The sequence below is a fragment of the Rhinatrema bivittatum genome, chromosome 1 (assembly GCF_901001135.1).
Source record: "Rhinatrema bivittatum chromosome 1, aRhiBiv1.1, whole genome shotgun sequence".
NCBI classification, from domain to species: Eukaryota; Metazoa; Chordata; class Amphibia; order Gymnophiona; family Rhinatrematidae; genus Rhinatrema; species Rhinatrema bivittatum.
In genome coordinates, this window is record NC_042615.1 from 814171056 (window position 1) to 814194775 (window position 23720).

The window sequence follows — 23720 nt, forward strand, 5'->3', positions numbered from 1 at the left end:
GACTGGAAAGAAGCAGGAACAGCAATCAGGAGACAGAGGAGAGAAAAGGTGGCTTTTAGACCGTATCATGGAACTAAACTTTGCACGGCAAAGGCCGAGAAAATCTTTTTATTTAGGGTAGTTATTGCACTTTGTAAGGAGAGTGTAAAAGTTTAACAGTGCGAGTTCTAATTGTTTAAAACTGTATTAGTATAATAACTGGCAAACAGTCTGCAGCTTAATTGAGACCATGTTGGTTCTCCATTTGAGCTGACGGCTGCCACAGTAAGCAGAGGGTGAGCACAGCGCCCCATGGAGGACTAGCCTAGTGGTTAAAGCACTGGGCTATGAACCGGAGAAGCCAGGGTTCAAATCCTGCTGCTGCTGCACCTTATGACCTTGAGCAAAGTCACTCTACCCTCTTTTGTCTCAGGTAGGAATATAGATTATAAGCCCTCCTATCTCTCTGCTGGAATTCGCTGAGGCAGGTCCAGATGAGCTCCTCTCTTTTCCCGCCCCAGTGGGGGACAGTGCCATTCCTTGCTCAGGAATAAGGCAGGCTGTCCAGGGTGACACCGTGGCCTCACTGGGGGGGGGGGGGGGGGGGGGGGCGAGAATCCGCCGGTCAGAGGCTGCCGTTCCTGCTGCTGCTTGCACTGCTTGGTATGCAGCAGGGAGCCTGGCCTATCCACTAGCCGTGATCAATTTGAACGGCAAGATAAATATTGAAGCCAGATTTCGGGAAATTGCACCATCAATCCTTGGCGTAGCATAAAAAAAAAGAACTTCTGTTAATTTACTGAAGCCTTGTCCGATTTATTTTAACCCGGGGACAGTTTAAACGTTGGCCGGCCTCCGTCGGGCTGTTTCCTGGGGGAGCCGCAGAAAACCCAGGCAGAGTGGATTCCCATTCTCCTTTGCTTGTGGGGGTTTTTATTTTTATCTACTGCAAAAGTGCCCCAGCTGTCCAAGTCCCCGGCCACCCCCCACCCCCGTTCTCTGTGTGGCTACAGCGGTGACCCCGGAGTGCGTCACCAGTTTATAGTCTGCCCTACAGGAAGTGCATCTAGCCCCAGTTTAAATGCTTGTTTTCCATTATTTCTCAGGCAGGTTTCTCCAGAGACTCATCATTCCCCGTAAAATAAGTAAATAAATAAAGCTGAAAACAAAATAATGCTTCCTAATATTTTCCCACTGAGACAACAAATACTAACTAATAAATGCATTGTCCTTCTCTGTGAGCTCACAGTTTAGGATTCTAAAGTACACTAGAGATGGGATACACATTATTATCATTTATTTATTTGCTTTCAGTTGTATTTGATTGTCTGGTTTTTTTTATTGCAAAACCCCAATGTGGATTGCATTTTAAAATGTCGAAATTAACAATTTGCATGCACTTTTCATAGCCAGGAAGGGTGGAAGGAGAGGGCAGGGATGCGTTCTCTGGCTCCGGGCTTCCTGCTCGGTCAGGGCAGGCTTCTGTTGAACAACAGCAGGGCAAGCCTTCATTTGCACTACTCAGGGATTTTTCCCCCCTCACCGTTATAGCCCAGTCCCAACACAGCCCGGCCGTCGCAACAGCAGTGCTCAGCCAGGACCCCCAAATCATGGCTCTCTCAGGAACTCGGTTTGTAGGAATCCTGAGTCTGGCCACTAGGTGTCACCATTGTGTTGTGGCTGAGACTTTCTCTGCCTTCTCCCCTCTCTCTCTCTCTCTCTCTTGCACCCTCCAAGGGGCTACGAGTGCTGCCTCTGCAGCATGCCCAGCCCCTGAGGAGCGAAAACCAGGTCTTCTGCGTGGCATCCCATGGTGGTGCTGCCGAGCTGCTAGGTCATCCCCCCCACCCAGTTTTTCTTCTTCTCCATTCACTTTCTCTTGTTTCACACTTTCCCTCACTCCGTACCCTAATCTGGGCACTTTTGGAGGTAATTTTCAATGCTATTCACGTGCCAGTTTTATGTGCGGAAGCAGCTGTTCTAAAATCAACCCGGGCTCAGTGTGTTGTGAAAGCACCGAGAACAAGCTTTCCGGGGAGCGGAGTCAGCACTTAGCAGGCATCCTTTGAATTAAATTTTTTAAAAATTGGCCCATAAGTGTATGCGCATGAGTGACGCCCTCGAAGAGGAGATGTGACCTTTATACGTGAGTGAATGTGTCTGCTCATACCCAGCCGATTTCTTTGCACATGCAGACTTTACCGCTATATGGGGCTTCTCTGGGTCCAAAATGAATCCCGTCCCTCGTGCGGATGCCTAGGCCATACAACTCCCTCAGGCATTGTCGTGGGGCATGACACGAATATACATTTGTGGTCATAAGTTTACATACCCTTGGCAGAATTTGAAAAATGGGTAGCATTTTAAGAAAACAGGTAATCAGACAAAACACATCTGTTATTTTTAATGTATTTCAAATTAAACTATTATGATTCACAGAATAGCACAATCATTAAACAAACCATAACAATAAGGGAAATAATAAAATGGTCCTGTTGAAAAGTTTGCATACCCTTGAATGTTTGGGCTGATAATATACACTCAAGTTGAAACACACAGCTTGAGATGGCTATGAAGGGTAGCCATGTGCCTTGTTTGTTTGTAATTAGTGTTTATATATAAATAGTCAATGAATTTCTTATCTCTTGATATAAACCCTTGTGCATTTCATCCAGGGCTGCACTGACTTTGTTGATTACTAAAGCACTGAGAAAGAAAAAGAACTGTCAAAGGATCTGCGAGCAAAAGTAGTTCAACTTTATAAATCAGGAAAAGGATATAAAAAGATATCCAAAGATTTGAAAATGCCAATCAGTACTATTCAAAGTCTTATCAGGAAGTTGAAAATTATGGGTTCCACTAATACCATGGTAGACCAAGAAAGATTTCAGACACAATTGCCAGAAACATTTGTTGGGATGCAAATCAAAAACCCACAAGCAACTTCTGTTGAAAGACAGGTTTCTCTGAAACAAAGTGGTGTGGGTGTTTCAGCATGCACAATAAGGAGATACTTGAACAAAAATGGGCTGCATGGTAGAGTTCCCAGAAAAAAGCCATTGCTGTACCAACACAACATACTAGCTCGCTTCCAATATACCAAACCAGAACCTGGAGAAGCCTCAAAGCTTCTGGAACAAAATTCTTTGGAGTGATGAGAGCAAAATTGAACTTTATGGTCACAACCTTAGATAGATGCAAAGAAGAGAAGCACGGAGGAGGATCTCTGCTGCTTTGGAGGGCTGTGAGGTACAGCGGCACAGAGAATGTGATCAAAATTGATGGGAGGATGCATGCAGCATCTTATCAGAAAATATCAGAGGAGAATTTGCATTCATCGGTCAGGAAGCTGCGCATGGGGCGCACTTGGACTTTCGAACATGACTATGATGCGAAACATAAGGCCAGGACGACCCTTCAGTGGCTGCAGCAGAAGAAAGGGAAGGTACTGGAGTGACCATCGCAGTCGCCTGACCTCAACATCATTGAGCCATCTAGGGGAGAACTCAAACACGTAGTTCATGCAGGACAACCAAAGAATTTATAGGATCTGGGGGCTTTCTGTCAAGAGCAATGGGCAGCTTTACTGCATGAGAAAATAAAGGGCCTCATTCATAAGTATCACAAAAGACTGCAAGCCGTCATTGATGCAAAAGGGGGCAATGCACGATATAAAGAACTATGGGTATGCAAACTTTTTATTATTTCCCTTCTTGCTGTGGTTTGTTTAATGATTGTGCGTAATAGTGTAATGTGAAACCCATTAAAAATAACAGACGTGCTTGATCACTCATGTTTCTTAAAATGCTACACATCGTACAGATCCTCGTTCGTGCAGCCTGAGTCTCCCAGCCAGTCCTTCGCAAGTGCATTTGCTTCCTTTTGTCAGAAGTCCACACGAGGGCCTATGCACCTCCGCATTTTTTTTTTTTTCTGAACTTCTTCCACTGGGAAGGGAAGCTGGAGGTATAAATTACCCGGCATAGATTTATGTACTCTGAGGACACCGTATTTTTCCCCCGCATTGACACTCTGTAGCTACAAATTATTAAACGGGGAAGGGAATGCGTTTAGAAGCTGACAAAGCCGTAAAATATCCCGTCGACCAAATGGCTGGAGGAAGAGGCGCGAGCAGCAGGCCCCGGCATGGAGGCCATGTCCGTCAGCGGGGACGGGGAGTTGCTCTCCACGTGGACTGCGACCCCGTTGGAACGGAAAAGCTGAGCCCTGTGGCAAGGAGAACCAAGCAGCAGGGGCGTGATGAACCGGGGGGGGTGACGCCGTGACTGGGGGAGAGGGAGGCCCCCGGAGTACTGCCCTTCCGGGGGAGGGGGGGGTCACCAGCTCCAGGAGGCGTCTGCTCCTGAGGTGGGTGGGGAGAGGGGTAATAGTGCTTTTCTAAGCTCTTTTGTTTTAAAATGCATAACTAAATCAAATGTTTTAAGGCATTTTGGCAGAAGGGAAGATGAGCCACAATAGTGCAATTTTGAAGACTGCCTTCTCAAGTTGGATTTTTTGCGGAAGGTGCGGGTTTGTCTGTCTTGATGACCAGCTTTTTGGCCAGTGCCTGGGTGGAGTCCTAAGGAAGAACAGAGGTTGCTGTGGGGATTTCCTGTTTAGGTCGGTGGCCCTTCATTGCTGACGGGCTGAGCCTGGATGCTCCCCGAGCCCCCTCCCCCACCCTCAGAATTACAATGAATAACGTAGTTGCACGTTTTTCAGTGCCCCGTGTTTAGACTCGATCTGCCCTGTCCGATGTGGAAAGATCCATCCTGTTCGGTAGGGCCAGCGTAAGGCCCCTTTGAGACGGTGGCCAGAGCGCCTGCCTGGCTGCGTGCTTTCAGCTCGCAGGGGCCAACGCGAGCGGGAACGGAGAGCACGCCGCCGGCGTTCCGCTGCACTGGCACTCTTACGTCGCTCCCATCGCCTTAGGCCACCGTGGCTTTCTCGGGTGCAGCCGGTGATTGCATCCAACCTGGGCTTTTGAAAACAAAAGATAATTATAAATCCCAGTTGTGTAGAAACGCAGGTGGCCCATGGATTCCCGATGCCCCTATCTATACCGAGATATGTACCACTGCCGTTAATTCCTATGGAAATAAAGGCCTCCAGCATCCGAGGATTTAGTCCAGCACAGGCTTTGAAAGGCTGGTTCCACGGTGGCAGGCAGGACTTCGAGTTACTGTCGTCTGATGCACAGTTTGGAGCAGGCTGAGTCAGTCCTGGTTTTACCCCATTTGCATGCATGGAAATGTAGCCCACACCCTCCCTCTCTCCTCCATCACCAGAATAAGCTTTTGATTCTATAGGAGTCATTTTACCAGGTGTATTATTTGCACATGATCCGGTGTGTGTTGCATGGACGAGAAGAGGGCGTCATTTTTTTTTTTGATGGGCATTTAAAATGGTAGAAATCATCATTTGGGGCGATATTAGAAACACTGAACAACTGATAACAGAGGAGCAGTGCCACCATAGTAAAGTGAGTGGAGGAGAAGCCTAGTGTTTCAGCAGTGAGTTCAGGGAACCCCGGGTTCAAATCCCACTGCTGCTCCTTGCGAACTTGGGTAAGTCACGTCGTCTTCTATTGCCTCAGCTACAAACTCAGGGCCTGATTTACTAAGGCTTTTCTCCCATTCTGTGCCTATGGGGAAAGATGCTTAGTAGATGAGGCCCTGGAGTTGTGAGCCCTCTAAGGAGAGGGAAACACCTACAGTGCCTGAATGTAATCCGCTTTGAGGTTTCACGAAAGGCAGAATATTTAAAAAAAAAAAAAAAAAAAAAAAGGAGGTAACATTTTAATACTGCAAGGACCGGGGTGGGAGGTTGTAGACCAGAAATGTAGAATGTCTCCTTCCCAGCCTCCGTTCCAGCCTCCAAAGAAACGGCGCGTCCTCGGCTGGGACCACCAAGCAGAGAAATGTAGAATGTCTCCTTCCCAGCCCTGGGGGAAGCTAGGTCGTGAGGCCCAGACCACCAGAAATTAGGGGGGATCTGAAAACATTCACTCAAAATCCCGCCTCCTAAATCCAGCTAAAGGTGCCGCGCTGAACAGCCAAGAAGGCTCCGTTCCAGCCTCCGAAGAAACGGCGCGTCCTCGGCTGGGACCACCAAGCAGAGATCCCAGTGGCTCTCTGCCCTTGCTAGTTTTTCCCCTGGCATGGGATGCCCTTTGTCGCTGGATGGCCTGCGTCGAGCTGGGCACCTTCCAGCCTCCAGGACCTTGAGCAGAACGGAGGTCGTGCGGTCCAGATGCAGTCGCTCCCGGAACCCAGCCCACTCCGCCTGCCAAAGGTGGGGACCCATAGGATCCTTCCTACGGGTAGCGTTAACCCCATCTCGGCCCAAGGGTCCTCTTTCTGCACAACACTTATGGTGATATCTGCCGCGCCTTGCAGGTCACTCCCATACTTATTAGGTTTCCCAGACCATAAACGTCAGGGCTCTCATTGGTTGCTGTTTGAATCCAATTCCCCATTACCCCCATGCTTATCAGTTTCTCACACCATAAAAGTCAGGGCCCTTGTTGAATGCTGTTTGAATCCAATTTCCCTTTGAGTTGCATCACAAGTATCAGGCTTATTGGTTAAGGGTAGTAACCACATCAACAGCAAGTTGCCCCCATGCTTATTTGTTTTCTCAGACCGTAAAAATCAGGGCCCTTGTTGGTTGCTATTCAAATCCAGTTCCCCTTTTCTCCCTGCCGTTGAAGCAGAGAGCACTGAAATTGGAGCTGCATCAACAGTACAATGCCTGAATGTAATCTGCTGCTCCTTGTGACCTTGGGTGAGTCACTTCACCCTCCAGTGTCTCAGGTACAAACTTAGAGAGAGATCTAACCTATTCCATTCATGTGTGATAAACGCTGTATATCGTGTGATAATGGCAAAGCAAGGTGAAAGCTCAAGTTATTTTGGTCCAAAACACACCCCTATTACAAAGATCTACTTTGCATGAGATTTGCATGCATACATTTTGCAAATACATGTAGAGCAGCTCATGCATAAGTAATCCTATACTAATAAAATAAAGCAGTTTGCAAAAAATCTGGCAAGCCATGTTAGTTTATCTACACTTCAGGAGTTGTAGGTATTTTCCCACAAGACCATTGGGATGCTAACTCACGTCCTGATGCTCCCATGCTGACATTTACAGGAGTATATGACCTAAAAGAGCCTACCCTGACTCTTAAAACAGTTGTTATCATTATCCTAAGCACTTCGTTCCTTAGTCTTTTTCTTTCCAGCAATCTTTGCTTCCAAGTTTTACCTCCCTTGTTGAATGTAACTTTGTTCTTCCTGTTACCTACGGTTTCATTACAGTTCCCCCTTTTTGATGTAAACCGACCTGATACGGTCCCTACCATGAAGGTCGGTATAGAAAAGTGTTAAATAAAATAAATAAATAAAAATGTCGTCCCCCCAAAATGTAGAAATCCACCGGGGAGGTCTTTGTAGATTCCCGCCCAACTTTTTACAACCTGACAAGGTGGCCCAGGAGGGTCCAAAGTTTTAAAGTTTTAAAAATCAATCATGCTGCAATGCCTTGCCCCCTTCCCAAATCCCTTCCCTTTAAATAAAATTTCCCCACTGAGTGCCAGATCTCCCCCAATAAAGCATCCTGCCCCCCTGGCACTCCCCACTCCAACATTCGAAGTAATCCCTGGTGTCTAGTAGCCCCCCCCCCCCACACCCATCCCCAACTCCCCTTCCTCAAAATAAGTCCCTGGTGGTTCCCCACCCTAGCCCACCCCCGGAGCACCCTATACCTTTAGGACCTGGCGTACCCCCTAGGCTCTGGGCTGTTCAACCCCATTTTCCAAACTGGCACGGATCGGCCTTTGCTCCTATGATCCATCACTAAAGCTCTAGAACTTTGGGAAAACCGTTTTCAAGAAATTAACGATCTCTTATCCAGCTTAAATCTTATTCTAAACCAATCAAAAAGCGAATTCATGCTAATCTCTCCAGATAATTGCAAAATCACTACAAACCCGCCAGCCAACTTGCAAATCTCAAAAGTAAGAGATTTAGGAGTTTCTATAGACAACCGGCTAAATTTAAAATCGTTTATCAACCAAACAACCAAAGACTGCTTCCACAAACTGCACGTATTAAAAAGAATAAAACCCCTATTTCATTTCCATGATTATAGAACAGTGCTCCAAGCAATAATATTTGCGAAAATTGATTACTGCAACTCTATCCTTCTAGGCCTCCCATCATCCCACACTAAACCTCTCCAAATGATACAGAACACGGCAGCAAGAATTCTAACAAACAAAAGGAGAAGAGATCACATTACACCAGTCCTCAAAGACCTTCACTGGTTACCAATCCACTACAGAATAATTCATAAGTCCCTCACCACAATCTACAAAAATATCCATGGACTGGCTCCACTCCATCTACAAATAGCTCTCAAAAAACATTCCTCCAACAGACCCATCAGAGAAGCATATAGAGAATATCTACAAGTACCTCACAACAATACCACCCAACATATAACATTGAGAGATCGGGCCTTCTCCACAGCAGGTCCCCCACTATGGAACTCAATCCCCTTAGAATTACGACAGGAACCATGTCTTCCAACCTTCAGGAAGAGACTTAAAACATGGCTGTTCATGAAAGCATTTCCGGACCCTTAATGATTCACTTCCATCAAATGCAGCAACACTGAGCATCTTCTATTAAACTGAAACAGACAATACCAACCAATCACTACAATGTTTTACTTCTTGTTAAACTTTTTATCTCTCCTCTAACTCTAATCCCAGTTAGAATAACCCCTGTTTTATTGTAACTTTTTCTTCTACGCACTTGTTATACTTTTGTAATGTATACTCTTACGTTTTAGCTATGTACGTTATAATGTATTGCTCACCCCTTGTTTTATGTAAACCGACATGATACGAACTGCCGTGAATGCCGGTATAGAAAAACACAAATAAATAAATAAATAAATAAATGATAGGGGCAAACTCCAGTCAGCGCCATTTTGAAAGATGGCGTCAACCAGCCCGGAGCCTAAAGGCTGTCTGGGCCCCACTCGACACCAGGGATTTCTTCTCAAGATATGGGCGGGGTCTGGGGAGAGCTAGGTTGGGGGGGGGGGGGGCCACCTGAAATCAAGTTATTTCAAGGAAGGAGGGGGGGCACGACACCAGGAATTACTCCTAATATTGAGGGGGCAGGATGCCTTGTTGGAGAAGGGTTTGGAAGCTGGGGAGGAAATATTTATTTAAATAGGAGGGGTTTGGGAAGGGGGCGGGGCATCGCTATGCAGCATTACAAGTTTTTATTTTTATTTATTTATTTATTTTACTGTGGAGCTGCTTTGAGGGTAGGCGGAGGTCTTGCCAGATCCCTGGGCAATTTTGGCACAGTTGGGGGGTGGGGGTGGGGGGCTTATTTTTGGGCTGCGTGGCTTTTAACACGATGGCAGCCTTGGTGAAGTGGGCCTTCATCGTGCGATAGTTTTCCCCATTTCCCCCGCGATATTTTTATTGCTGTTTTTTTTTTTTTTCCTGCTATAAAAATCTTGTGGGGAAACAGTTGCGGTATTTTACTGGGGATAGGGCCCGATATCTTGAGAACACGCCCCCTCCCTCGGTAAAATATAGCAGTCTAGTAAAGTCGCGCCCTTAGACGGTGAGCCCGCCGGAGTACAGGGACGTGCCCACAGTTCTTAAATGTGAAGTGGCTGAAAAGCAGAATGTCCATTCAGTAAGTAAATAAAAAAAATTGCACCAGCCTTAGAAAAAGTAGATGCCAGGATCTGAAAATGTCAGCGAAAGGAAGTGAAGTTGCATATTATGAGGACGATGGTTACAATAATTGACCTGTGGAGCAGAGACGATCTGCCACGTTGCATTCGCCGACGAGCGTTGAAGTCCCGAGTCGAGCATAATTGCAGTTCACGCGCAGCGTAGCGACAGTGCTAGCTGGATCGCAGGACCTGCACGCCTGCTTGCTTTGAGAACAATTATCAGTTACTGCACGTAAGTACTAGTTATACTCATAGAAAGAGAGAAACGATGGCAGAAAAGGACCCATGGTCCCCTCCAGTCTGCCCAGCAAGCTTCCCATGGCGGTATCTGCCGCCCCGTGCAGGTCACACCCCCGTGTATCAGTCAGTCAGTGCTGCTTGACGTGCTTTGCTTATGGACTCGGCCGTAGGAGCAGTCCTGTGCTTTTTCCCTTATATCTGCCCATCGGTACGCCAGACTGTAAAATGGTCATGGCTTATGACTTTTTTTTTTACAGTCGTGTTGGTTGCCCCTGAATCCAAATTTCTCTTTCCTTTCATCTCCCACCCCACTCCCTGGAAGTGGAGAGCGATGTTGCAGTTGCGTCAAAAGCATCAAGGCTTATTGGTTAAGGATAGTAATCCCATGCCTTTTGCTAAGGGTGGTAACTGCTGCTCTGTGCAGGTCACCCCCATGCTTATCAGTTCCCCAGAGCGTAAAGGTTGGAGCCCTCGATGGTTGTTGTCTGAATTGAATTCCCCTGCCGTCAGAGAGCGATGTTTGAGTTGCATCAAGGCTTATTGGATAAGGGTAGGAACCTCCGCACTAGCAGGTTACCCCCATGCACGCTTTCTTCGTTTCCTTTAGGACCTGGCCGAAGAAGCAGTCCTTCTCCACTTCAGATTTCCGGGCTGAGCGTTGTCGTTCACAAGTACGCAAGAGTAGGGTTGCCACCTTGCCCAAGTCTGATCCCCAGAGAAGCTGATCCGCTCCTGGTTTTATCCCTATCGCATACAGAAATTGTAGAAGTAACTTCGTCTCCATGTATGTAGGGAGGGCAAATCCAAGCCTGGCTCAGCCTCTTTGGGTTGCCATGTCCGTGAGGGGGCAAGTCATTCAATTTTATAGAGGCCAGAGAGGTGTGGGGAAGTGGTTGCCAGCTCTGAAGCTAGAGAGCCGGGAAGCCAGGGTTGTGCTTGTGCAAAGGGTGCCTGAGAAAGAAAGGAGATAGCACCTGCCCACCTAGGGGTACTCTAATGGGACACAGTTAAAAGGGGGGGGGGGACACAGGGCCAGGATGCCAAGGGATAACTTGTTTCTGCTAGGCTGCGGGTCGCACAGGGGTACTTGCCGGGTACTTGTAGCCTGGTTCGGCCACTGTTGGACGCAGGATGCTGGGCTTGATGGACCCTCGGTCTGACCCAGGATGGCAGCTTCTTATGTTCTTATGATCAGACCAGAATGTCAAGGTGACGGGGAGTTAGGCAGCACGGGGGTCTGCGGCCTGTGGCTCTCTGAAGACCTGAGAGTGGCACCGTCATCTGGGCCGCAGTGGCACTGGTTGAAGGTAAAAAAAAAAAGGCTGGGATGGGGGGGGGGTTAGAGAAAGAATGACTCCTCAGGGTGGGGGGAAATTGAGCGAGAGAGCGTGACCTTTGGAGGTGGGAGGGGAGGATGCAGTTTCCATGCACCTCCCCATTCATTTCAGGATTGTGGCTCTCAAAATATTTTGAACAAAGGCAAATGGCTCTTCTGGTTTGAAAGGTTGCAGACCTCTGGGTTAGCAAAATGTGAACTTTGGACCAGTGGCATCTCTGGAAGGAAGTATTGCGGGGGAGGGGTGGGAAACTAGGGATGGAGCAGCCGCAGTGCAGAGGCTGGAGTAAGACGTGGACGGATTCTCAGGCCCGATCCCCGGACCTAGGACTTGACGTGAAATTACTCGGACATCAAATACCTACTGCGTGCGGACGATCCGCTCATTTTGGAGTTGTGAAAAAGACGGGAGTTCATGAGACGGCCCTGCCTCCAGCGCCGTCCGTCCCCCGCTCTCGGGGGGCGCGAGAAGACACGCTGGCGATTTTCTCCAGAACAGAAGCAGAGGTCCGAGAAAGCTCCTGGGTGAGCGAGTTGCGGATCTTGGGGGGAACGGATTAACACCGGAGCCTCGAGGAGAGCTCATGAGGACTGACTAATGAAGGGAACACTTTCGTCTCTGCTTGCGCGAGACAGGTTGCCCTCTTTCATGTTCCCTGCCGCGGGGCTCGCCGTAAATCAAGATCGTGGGGCCATTCCGAGCAAAAACTGGAAGAGAAACTACTGAATGGTTAATGCTGCTTATATTCCCTCATAAATCTGATCACCATAGTCTGGCGCAGATGGCTCCATGTCATCTGGGACAAGTTATGTCTGACCTGGTTTTGTCCCACTGCATGTAGGGACTTGCGGGTCCGATTTGTATTAAGTATGTAGGACTGTAAATTCAGGCATTCACAGGCCGATGCAGCAATCTGGGCATTAAATTTCAAAAAAATGTTTAGCTCCCAATGCAGCAAGCTAATGACATGCGAATGCAGCAGCAGGAGTTTAAAAATAAAAGCGCACAGGCCGAATGCACATTTTAATTTGAGAAAGGGAAGGGGTGGGACGACCCTGACAGGCAGATGGGCTAGCACTCGAAACCCCTAAAGGGATGTGATGGTAGCCCATTTGGCGCCATCTAGTAATCCTAGGCTGATAAGTTGGCTAGCAAGTGACCCAGACATTTTTTTTGGCCGTTCCTGGTTTTTGAACTTAGCAGCTCAATGCATTGTGGTAGATGTGGTCCTCCCTGCAAATCGGCATGGCCGGGGTTTACAACGGGTAACCCAAAAAAAATGCACCAGGACACAACGGGGGAGGAAGCGTCAAGGAGTCCAGAAAAGGGTCTAAATCCAGAAACTGGGTTCATTTGGCAGCTCAGAGCTTAGGAGGTCTGGAAGGAACAGGTTTGATGCCCTCCCCTCGTGCCAGTGAAGAGCAGAAGGCCTCAGGTTCCTGCAGAGGTAAGCAGCTGTCCAGCTGCGGGGTTCGCCACCCAGTTCCACAGATGTCCCTCCAGGCAAAAGACGCCGCAGGGCTTTAAGGAAAAATCCCATAATATATCGGGCAGAAGAGCAAATTATACCTGGGGGAGTCGCTCCTCTCAGCACGCAGTCTCCTGAACAAGCGGCCCGGCAAAGCCCAGCCCCGCTGCGCATGCAGCAGATTCCAAACTGCGGGCTGGAGGAGAAAGGTCCTCAGGTCTGCCGGACTCCACGCACACTCTTCAGGGAAGGGCCAAGCGTTGCACGAGCAAATATTGTGTTTTTATTAACTGTCTGGTGTACAGTCATGTTTCTCTCCTGGAGGTTCAGGTATCCATAAAAATGTGCCATTAGCATGTCATCAAGAGTTACACACGTAGGCGAGACTGGAAGATTGGGCATCCAAATGGCAGATGAATTTTAATGTGGATAAGTGCAAGGTGATGCATATAGGGAAAAATAACCCATGCTATAATTACATAATGTTGGGTTGCATATTAGGAGCTACCACTGAGGAAAGAGATCTAGGTGTCATAGTGGATAACACACTGAAATCGTCTGTTCAGTGTGCTGCAGCAGTCAAAAAAGCAAACAGAATGTTGGGAATTATTAGGAAGGGAATGGTTAATAGAACGGAAAATGTCATAATGCCTCTGTATCGCTCCATGGTGAGACCGCACCTTGAATACTGTGTACAATTCTGGTTGCTGCATCTCAAAAAAGATATAGTTGCGATGGAGAAGGTACAGAGAAGGGTGACCAAAATGATAAAGGGGATGGAACAACTCCCCTATGAGGAAAGGCTGAAGAGGTTAGGACTTTTCAGCTTGGAAAAGAGATGGCTGAGGGGGGACATGATAGAGGTGTTTAAGATCATGAGAGGTCTAGAACGAGTAGATGTGACTTGGTTATTTACACTTTCGAATAATAGAAGGACTAGGGGACATTCCATGAAGTTAGCATGGAGCACATTTAAGACTAATCGGAGAAAATTCTTTTTCACTCAACGCACAATAAAGCTCTGGAATTTGTTGCCAGAGGATGTGGTTAGTGCAGTTAGTGTAGCTGGGTTCAAAAAAGGTTTGGATAAATTCTTGGAGAAGTCCATTAACTGCTATTAATCAAGTTTACTTAGGGAATAGCCACTGCTATTAATTGCATCAGTAGCATGGGATCTTCTTAGTGTTTGGATAATTGCCAGGTTCTTGTGGCCTGGTTTGGCCACTGTTGGAAACAGGATGCTGGGCTTGATGGACCCTTGGTCTGACCCAGCATGGCAATTTCTTATCTTCTTAAGAGTGGGGCCCCCGGCCTGTTCAAACTCCGGCCCTTCCGGCAGAATCGCTACAGGGGATCTGGGGGCTGGGTCGGGCAGGCGACAACTGATGTGATAGCAGGCGTTAGGAAGGGCAGCGAAGGATCAGCCGCCGCTTCCCCTACCTCTGCTGCTCTTTGTGCAGCCGGGAGCTTCAAAGCAGCAGTGGGGCCACGTGGCCGCTGCTCCCCTACTTCTGCCACCGATTAGGACGAGAGGGGGAAAGGGGGGGGGAGTGGTCAGAGGGAGAGAAAGGGAGATCGAGGAGGAGGTAGGGGAAGATAGGGAGAGAGAAGGATGGAGACAGAAAGAGAGGAGAGCGGGAGGAGGGATGGCAGAGAGAGGAAGGGAAGAGAAAGACTAATGGCGGACAGGGGCGGGGAGAGTGGGAGGGGGTGGAGCTTGGGTCTACTTGCCCCACGCCCCCGGCCGCACATGATTGATATCACCTTTAGTGCAAACAGCGCAGCGCAGGACAAGTCACAAGCTCAGAAATAAAGGACGGAAGAGGCAGGACCACAAATCGCACAGTTCATTGGGATGGAGGCTGAAAGGCCCCAAAAGTCCTAACTTAGAACATGGAGGCGCCCGGCAGCCGCGCATGCAGACGTTAACTAATCTGGAAGACGCCGAGTCAGTCACGATAAAAAAAAAAAAGACTAAGAACAAGAGAGGTAGCTCCGTACTCTGCCCGGTCCGTGACCTCAGCGAGCCGCCGTGCTGCCTTCGCTGGCCTTGCACAAGGTTGCCCCCCCCCCCCCCCCGACGGGCTGGCTTGCTTCTGGGGTGACCCCCATTGCTTCAGGGGCAGAACCAGACCCCCGTCGGGGTGGTGACCTTGCTCAGGCAAGCGAACCCCGGGCTGCCGTGAGATCTGGAAATGAATACTTTTCATGCACGAGTCTTCCCAGGGCTGCTCCTCTCCTCTCCTTTTTTTATTTTTAATTGCTAATCTTCTGGAATATTTTAATCTTGAAAGGAGAGGGAGGAAGAAGCGAACACCCCCCCCCCCCAATGCTTGCAGATCGAATGGTGCGGCGGATCCCCGGGGAGAGCCTTGCTGTAGGTCTGAAGCGTTGCCCGCAAGAGCTGCTGGCTGACTTCCAAAGTCTTCTCATTTCAATACAGAACTTTTTTTTTTTTTTTTTTTTTAATGAAAAGCTGAATAAATGAATAAACGGTTCTCTCGTTTTCTTTTTTAAGTTACTTTTGCCCCGATGTGCCATCGTTATCATCTCATTTTCCATTCGCCTGTGCAGCTCCCTCATTAGGAATGCTGGTGCTCCGGGGCTGCTTTCTTAAACAGTAATTAATCGGCGCTGGTGTCGCTGAACGGACATTAAAGGGCCGCAGGGCGCCTCCGGGAGCAGGCACAGTGCAGAAGAGAGCGTTTAGGGGGACGCCTGTTTTGGGCATCGGGGCCATGGCAGAGCATCTGGGATGAACCTAGGGCTGGTGGCTTGAAGGAAATCTAAAGCAGTCAGGAGCTCACGGTAATGACTTGAATGTGAAAGGAGGGAACGCATCTTTAATGAGAGGATGATGGCTTGCAAGGAACCAACTACCGGCAGAGACAAAACCAGGACAGAGTCCGAGCAATGATGGGGCCTTTCGGGCCTTTATCGTCCATCTACAGTGGCTTTGATTCACCCAACTCGGGACTTCTGGCTGGAACGTTGTTGGTGTCATTGACGAATAAAGTTAATTGCATTCCGCGTTCAGATGAATCAGCCAAAGGTGTGGAATTCGCTGCCTGCCCTGTGTCGGTTTGTGGCTTAAGTTGTAGCCAGGGCTGTATTTATGGATGCTTATTTGTGATGGGAGAATGCCTCTGGCCCGTCTGCTGAAGGTTTACAGCATGTTCATTTATTTAATTCCAGGATTTTTCCACCGTCATTCCAGTTGACTGTCCCTGGTAGTTTTACAGAATCAAAATGCATATGTTATATCCATCGTCAAACCTGTAAACACACAAATAATACACATTAAAACCTAATCATTCTGATATCCCCCTACGCTTTCCTATTAAACATAAACGCAGGTATGTTACTGTTTACATAAGAACATAAGAAAATGCCATACTGGGTCAGACCAAGGGTCCATCAAGCCCAGCATCCTGTTTCCAACAGTGGCCAATCCAGGCCATAAGAACCTGGCAAGTACCCAAAAACTAAGTCTATTCCATGTAACCATTGCTAATGGCAGTGGCTATTCTCAAAGTGAACTTAATAGCAGGTAATGGACTTCTCCTCCAAGAACTTATCCAATCCTTTTTTAAACACAGCTACACTAACTGCACGAACCACATTCTCTGGCAACAAATTCCAGAGTTTAATTGTGCGTTGAGTAAAAAAGAACTTTCTCCGATTAGTTTTAAATGTGCCCCATGCTAACTTCATGGAGTGTCCCCTAGTCTTTCTACTATCCGAAAGAGTAAATAACCGATTCACATCTACCCGTTCTAGACCTCTCATGATTTTAAACACCTCTATCATATCCCCCCTCAGTCGTCTCTTCTCCAAGCTGAAAACTCCTAACCTCTTTAGTCTTTCCTCATAGGGGAGTTGTTCCATTCCCCTTATCATTTTGGTAGCCCTTCTCTGTACCTTCTCCATCGCAATTATATCTTTTTTGAGATGCGGCGACCAGAATTGTACACAGTATTCAAGGTGCGGTCTCACCATGGAGCGATACAGAGGCATTATGACATTTTCCGTTTTATTCATCATTCCTTTTCTAATAATTCCCAACATTCTGTTTGCTTTTTTGACTGCCGCAGCACACTGAACCGACGATTTCAATGTGTTATCCACTATGACACCTAGATCTCTTTCTTGGGTTGTAGCACCTAATATGGAACCCAACATCGTGTAATTATAGCATGGGTTATTGTTCCCTATATGCATCACCTTGCACTTATCCACATTAAATTTCATCTGCCATTTGGATGCCCAATTTTCCAGTCTCACAAGGTCTTCCTGCAATTTATCACAATCTGCTTGTGATTTAACTACTCTGAACAATTTTGTGTCATCTGCAAATTTGATTATCTCACTCGTCGTATTTCTTTCCAGATCATTTATAAATATATTGAACAGTAAGGGTCCCAATACAGATCCCTGAGGCACTCCACTGTCCACTCCCTTCCACTGAGAAAATTGCCCATTTAATCCTACTCTCTGTTTCCTGTCTTTTAGCCAGTTTGCAATCCACGAAAGGACATCGCCACCTATCCCATGACTTTTTACTTTTCCTAGAAGCCTCTCATGAGGAACTTTGTCAAACGCCTTCTGAAAATCCAAGTATACTACATCTACCGGTTCACCTTTATCCACATGTTTATTAACTCCTTCAAAAAAGTGAAGCAGATTTGTGAGGCAAGACTTGCCCTGGGTAAAGCCATGCTGACTTTGTTCCATTAAACCATGTCTTTCTATATGTTCTGTGATTTTGATGTGTAGAACACTTTCCACTATTTTTCCTGGCACTGAAGTCAGGCTAACCGGTCTGTAGTTTCCCGGATCGCCCCTGGAGCCCTTTTTAAATATTGGGGTTACATTTGCTATCCTCCAGTCTTCAGGTACAATGGATGATTTTAATGATAAGTTACAAATTTTTACTAATAGGTCTGAAATTTCATTTTTTAGTTCCTTCAGAACTCTGGGGTGTATACCATCCGGTCCAGGTGATTTACTACTCTTCAGTTTATCAATCAGGCCTACCACATCTTCCAGGTTCACCTTGATTTGATTCAGTCCATCTGAATCATTACCCATGAAAACCTTCTCCATTACGGGTACCTCCCCAACATCCTCTTCAGTAAACACCGAAGCAAAGAAATCATTTAATCTTTCCGCGATGGCCTTATCTTCTCTAAGTGCCCCTTTAACCCCTCGATCATTTAACGGTCCAACTGACTCCCTCACAGGCTTTCTGCTTCGGATATATTTAAAAAAGTTTTTACAAAAGTTTTTACAAAAGTTTATAAAAAAATAAATTTTGACATCAAAAAGCAATGCGAGTCAGAAGTCCAGCACATCTCAGGAAAACTGTTGATGTGGTTTTCAGATCAGCAGGGCAGGGTTTCCCCATTAGATAGAGCAAACACCTGCCTAAGGGGGCATGCTCTGCGATGCTGAAGGAGAGAGAGAGTCTGTTCCGCGGCAGAGACCGCCCACCCTCTCCCCCCCAGACACTCTCTGAATTTCAAAGGGGTTCTCTATTCCACCCGGATAAAAATATTCAATCAAAACCCTCACCAGCTGCAGCAGAGGCACCGAGAGCCTGCGCTCACCAGCCCCCACTGTGGCTATGCCCCCCTCACACCAGTTTTAATGGGAGGAGGGGGGCGGAGCCATTGTGGAGGGTCTGCGAGCGCCCGCTGGACTCGCAGGCAATCCTGCTGCCACTGTGGGCTCTATAGCTGAGCCAGGGAGCACTCAGGTGAGTGGAGGGAGTGCAGTCCAAGTCTGGAACCCAGTTGGCTAATATAAGATCCCTCTGACCCTACCTTCTTCCCTCCGATGCACAGAGCTTGGAGTCTCTGAAGGGATCTGCGCCTGGGGGCACCCGTGCCTTAAAGCCAGCCCCATTCCCAACTACGTAATGCGTTATTGGCTTCGTTCCCGTATGCACGACCCTCTTAAGCCTTTTCCTGATAGGCAGTATCAGGGGGAGGAGGAAAGTCATACACCCATCCTTCCACCACGCTTTCAGACATGCTTGGATTCACTCGCTCACTTCTATTCCCGTAAGATTCAAACTGGAAAAAGAAATAAGAAGAAAAAAATAGAAGAGAAATCTAGGCGATACGGTTTATGGAGGCAATATGGGAAGTGCCTGTCTTCGTTTTACCTGCGGTCTCTCCACCAGGTTTCAAAAGGATGAACATACGTGAGGGTTTTCTCGTTGAAAATTGCCGCTCGGGCACCTGCTGACGCCTGGTTTTGGCGCAGGTGGAATCTGGCTGGAAAAGCACACGCAGAGAGTCGAAAATGCAATCCGCGTGCTCCCTTTTCCTCCTGCCACCAGGATCGGCTCTGCCCAAAAGCACGCACCCCCCTCGTTCCACAACTTTTAGCCACACTGAGGTGGGCCAAATTTATGCAGGCAAAACATTTTAAACCTGTAGAAACCACGTTCAAAACTGTGTACTCCCCTTTCCTGATCTGGTGCAGAGGTTGGAGAAAGCTCGCTTGCATAGGAGGTAAAAAGAAAGGAATAAAAGTCTTATCTATTCCCCATGTCCCCCTTTGCTTTGCCTTTGGCAGCGCCTACCAAGGAGGGCCATTCCTCTTACAGGGAAACCATCAGGGCCTGGGCAGGCTGACTAAGCTTTACCACTCCTAGGATGCCATTCCCTGACGGCAGCAAAATGAACAATGTGAAAGGGGACCTGGGGTTAGGCGTTCACAGAGAGCCTGGCACATGGTAAGGCCACCACGGCCATCCTCGTGTTCGTATCGCATGAAAGAAGTGGCCTTTCTCATTTATAGAAGTCCTTTGGTGTCTCTTGCCTTTCAGAAACAGTTAAGGGTAGGACAGAAGCGCTGGGGGAAATCTTTGCAACCTCTTGGCCCTCTGGGAGAAACATCTGTCCTAGCTTCTCCTCCTCCTCGCGCTCTGAACATCTCCGAAGTCACAGCTTTTATGATGTTGATTATTTTCCTCCTGCACTCCAGAGACTAAAATGACTTTGGGCGACTTAGCATTTTGGATTTATGGCTGTAGCATGATACTCCCAGCCTTGCCAACTGTGGGCCAGCCTGCCATGTCCCATTAACCCTTCATGGCCGTGCCTGCCGATGAGTGCTGAGAAAGGAAGCGTGATTGGGTCTCACTCATTTCAAAGATCCTGATGCCGCTGGAGGCACTTAGAGGACCCCTCAACGGTGGGTTTCCTTTTAAAGCGGGGGCCTGTGTGCACTGGACTTTTCTGCCCTGCAGAACGTGCTGTGGTGGGAGCAGTGAAAAACTTACATTAGTAGCATGATAGTTATTGGCAGATCAGGCACCATCCAGCCTGTCCGGGTGCCTTCTGCGAACTGTGTCCCCACAGAGCTTACCCCCATCTCCAGTTGTCTCCCAGAAAGAGCAGGACTGGGTCACAATCGCACGCTGGCAGGGATTTATGTTGGAAACACCGGTAAGCGTGTTTAGTGCTAAAGGTGGGGCGCGACAGCAAGGCTAATGGTCTATGCCACTTGCCATCTTTGGGTAATAATTTGTTGCAGCGAATAGGAAACGTGGTGTTTGTTCATCAATGCTATTCTCAGCTCTGCCACAAAACAATGCACCCCTGCCCCAAACAGAAAACAGAGAGAGAGAGAGTGTGTGTGTGTGTTTGTGTGTGTACACTCTGGGATATATATATATATTCAGTGGCATTTAGCTGTGAGTTATCCTGCTTGTGAGTTATCCGGCTGAATGCTAACCTTTCAATATTTTGAGCACTTATCCAGCTAAACTTTAGTAGGATATCTCATTATCCATGTAAAACTTACCAGATAACATATGGCCACTCCAGGGGCAATTCTTCATGGAGTTAAGTTATTTTGCTAACTCCAGTATTCAGAGTCAGCTGGATAAGTTATCCGGCAAGCTCTGGTCGTGCCATAAAGTAGTCCTAAAGTTGGCTGGATAAACTTATTTACCCTAATACGCCTGTAAAGAGAAGGGGTAATATTCAGCCCCTGAATGTCCCGCCAGAGTTGCCCCCTCTATTTTTCCATTTGTATTTTATTTATTTATTTATTTATTTATTTAGAGAGTTTTACATCCCGCGGCACGTTCAGAACATCACCTCGGTTTACAAGGAACCATAATGCAGCAACAAGCTTTGCAATAAAATACTTAAAGAACTATCATTGAATACATGCAACAAGCTTTACAGTAAAATAAGGAAATGGAACCAGTTGTATTAGGGTGGGTTCAGTTTTCGGATTGGTAGATGCAGGTGGCAGCTGCTTTCTGATTGGCTGGTTTGCAATCCTAGCGTTCGCTGGAAGGCAGTGCAAGCATTCGGGCCTTTTTTTATTTTTTTTTTTTAAATGCCAGATGTTCCAGATTTCTGTCTGAGTGAGTTACACAGGGCCACGGTGTACAGCACAATATGCATATTTTAGAAGGTTTGACCCCAGCTGGGGGGAGGCCTTCCTTGCTAGGCTGGAATTTGACTTCGTGGCTGCCCCCTCAATACAAAGGGCCAAAGAGTCAGCCTTAAGCTACCTGTTCAGGCAGAGACTGGCCTGGGAGGATTTATGTTCTGGTACGGTGTTGTGCATCATTTGGACACCAGACAATGCCTGTCGCCGTGTATCCGCTTTAAAAAGACACCGCATCCGTCGTGCATGCTTCCCAAGATCAGGGAGAAACACCAATTCGAAATTCCAAGGGCCGTTTTCCCTGGAGGATAAACCCAGGTGCGTATGAAACTGGCCATACCCTCCCCTCTGTAAGCAGAGAAAAAATAAACCCCGCAACTCGTGGCAGTCCCAAATGTGCTGGGTGCAGCCACGCGCGTCTCACGAGACCAAGCCGCTGGCAGAATGGGCCTGTGCTTATTTAAAAGCAGGTCCTGTTCCGTCTGGCGAAGGCGGTCCGCATCCCGGGCTGACAAGTTTGCCGGATGCGATGGAGCTCCGCGGAGGGAGCGACGAGGCTGACGTCACCGCGAGCAGCAAACCTGCAAGAGGAGGGGAATGGGTTAAATCCTGCCGGTGCCGGAGCTGAAACCAGATTCCACTGCTGTCGAAACCGTGTTTCACCAGTGAAGGACGTGCTGTGGATATGCTCCAGTTACGCACCTCCCTCCCTTCCTCCCCCCGCCCTGCAGGATCCTTAGGGCTTCGCGTCGCACGCTCTTCCTCTCCATCTGGCATGTGCCGGGGTCTCACATGGTGAAACCCCTGTGTAAGGTGCTCGGGGCCTGATGCTATGCAGCCCCCCCCACCATCAGTCACCCCCTCCTCCTCCGTGCAGCCTGTTCTGCTTCCTCTCCCACGCCCCCCTGTCTCGTGTGCCTCCCGCCCGCTCCTCTTGTGTAGAAGGAGCTCAGCTTCATGTCGCGTCCCTCCTCCCATGCTATATACCACTCCCCTCTCCGTTTCTGGTAGGATTGGTCATCGGATTATGCCCCCCCCCCGCCCACGCCCTCCCCACCCCCGTCCCAGTCGTCCCGTATTCTGAAAGCTGAAGATTCCAGATGTGCGGAAAGAGGCATTTAACCTCCTTTCTCTTCCGCTCCTGCTGTTAATCCGACAAAGCCCGTCCCCGTCATGCCCGGGCACGCGTTTCCGCCATGGTGCATGATGTCATGGCGGCCCTGCTAAAAAGGTAAGTCTGAGCCAAGGCCACTGTCTGCTGATGAAAGCCCATTAGAGATGCGGCCGAGAGCAGGAACTGGAGCTGGATCCTAAACCTTCCCGCCACGGCAGGGCGATGGCCCCATTAATCAGACCTGCTCTTAAATTACAGGATCAGATCCTCCCTTGCATTTATTCCTCCGCCAAGCTAAAAGCATGTTAAATATTTATCAGAAACAGAGGCAGCAAAGATCAGTTTCCATCTGAACGTCTCCGGCTCTCTCGATCTCTCCTTCTCCTCCTCCCTCCTGCCTTGATTTCCCCTCCTTCTCTGTCTCCTTTATGTAATTCTGTATTCTTCGTTTTGTTTCCTTCCTTCCTTTCCAGACTCTCCTGCTTTCAGCTTCATTTCCTTTCCCCTTTTTTATAGATCTCTGTTTTCCTTTGTCTCTCTCGTTGCCTTTTCTGCCACTCTCTTCGGTGTTTCTGTGATTCTCTTTCTTCCTGGCTTCCTTTCTTTCCTCTGTCTCACTTGACCACTCTGTCTCTTTAGTTTGATACCTGCCACTCCCTCTGTCCTCTCTTCTTTTCTTCCCATCTCCCTTTTCCTCCCTAAGTATCTCTTCCTTCCTTTTTTCTCTCTGTTCCCGTCCTTGCGTCCGACTCTCCATTCTCCTCCTCGCACATGCACAGACAATCCAAGTCCCACCAATGCACTGGGATGGAAGTTCCAAAATCAGGACCGGGCCAGAAATCGTCCTCCTTGAGCTGGGCGCTTGGCAGCTCTGGAGCGGTGCCTCGTGTACGGGGCTCGAGATGTCAAAAGTGCACTCAGCAAGCGGTAAATCCGCTGCTTGGTCTGCCTTGGAATTTAGTCACCAGCTCTCCTGTCGTCCTCCTGAACACTTGGTAGCAGCTAAATCTTTACCAGCATCATAAGTAAGGGTTGCCACCCAGCCCTGCTCATCCCTGAGAGGCTGAGCTCATCCAGGTTCCATCTGAACTTTTTTTTTTTTTAAAGTTGGAGCTGTGAGCAGCTCTGCGGGTGAAAGGTTCCGTGTTTGCAGGACGCTAGCGTTTTGTGTGCTGCTTCGGGCTGAGAAGGTCACCTGTGGAATCCCTTGCAGGGTCCACGGATATATTTATGCAGTGTAATTAAATCCCTTGTCCTATCAAGTAGCTCTCTAGTGAGTCTTTTTGTGATTTTTCTAATGATGATTTTGGTTTTTCTGTGCTGCTCTGGACAGAGCGTTGTAAAGAGATGATGCATGTAATGAACAAAGGTACAGAGGCCATTTGAAAGATGA

The 23720-nt window shown here is 48.1% G+C and overlaps 1 protein-coding gene across 2 annotated transcripts in view; it reads left to right on the forward strand.

Moving 5' to 3' along the window:
- CNTFR (ciliary neurotrophic factor receptor) overlaps nucleotides 1–23720 on the forward strand; it is an 841002-nt gene that overhangs the window by 228694 nt on the left and 588588 nt on the right. The window contains exon 1 of one of the 2 annotated variants that reach the window (XM_029581475.1): nucleotides 22327–22444. The exons of the other annotated variant lie outside the window; for it this stretch is intronic. The gene's annotated coding sequence lies outside the window, so the exon portion shown is untranslated. Of the gene's footprint in view, nucleotides 1–22326; nucleotides 22445–23720 lie in introns of those variants that run through there. 2 annotated transcript variants of the gene reach the window in all.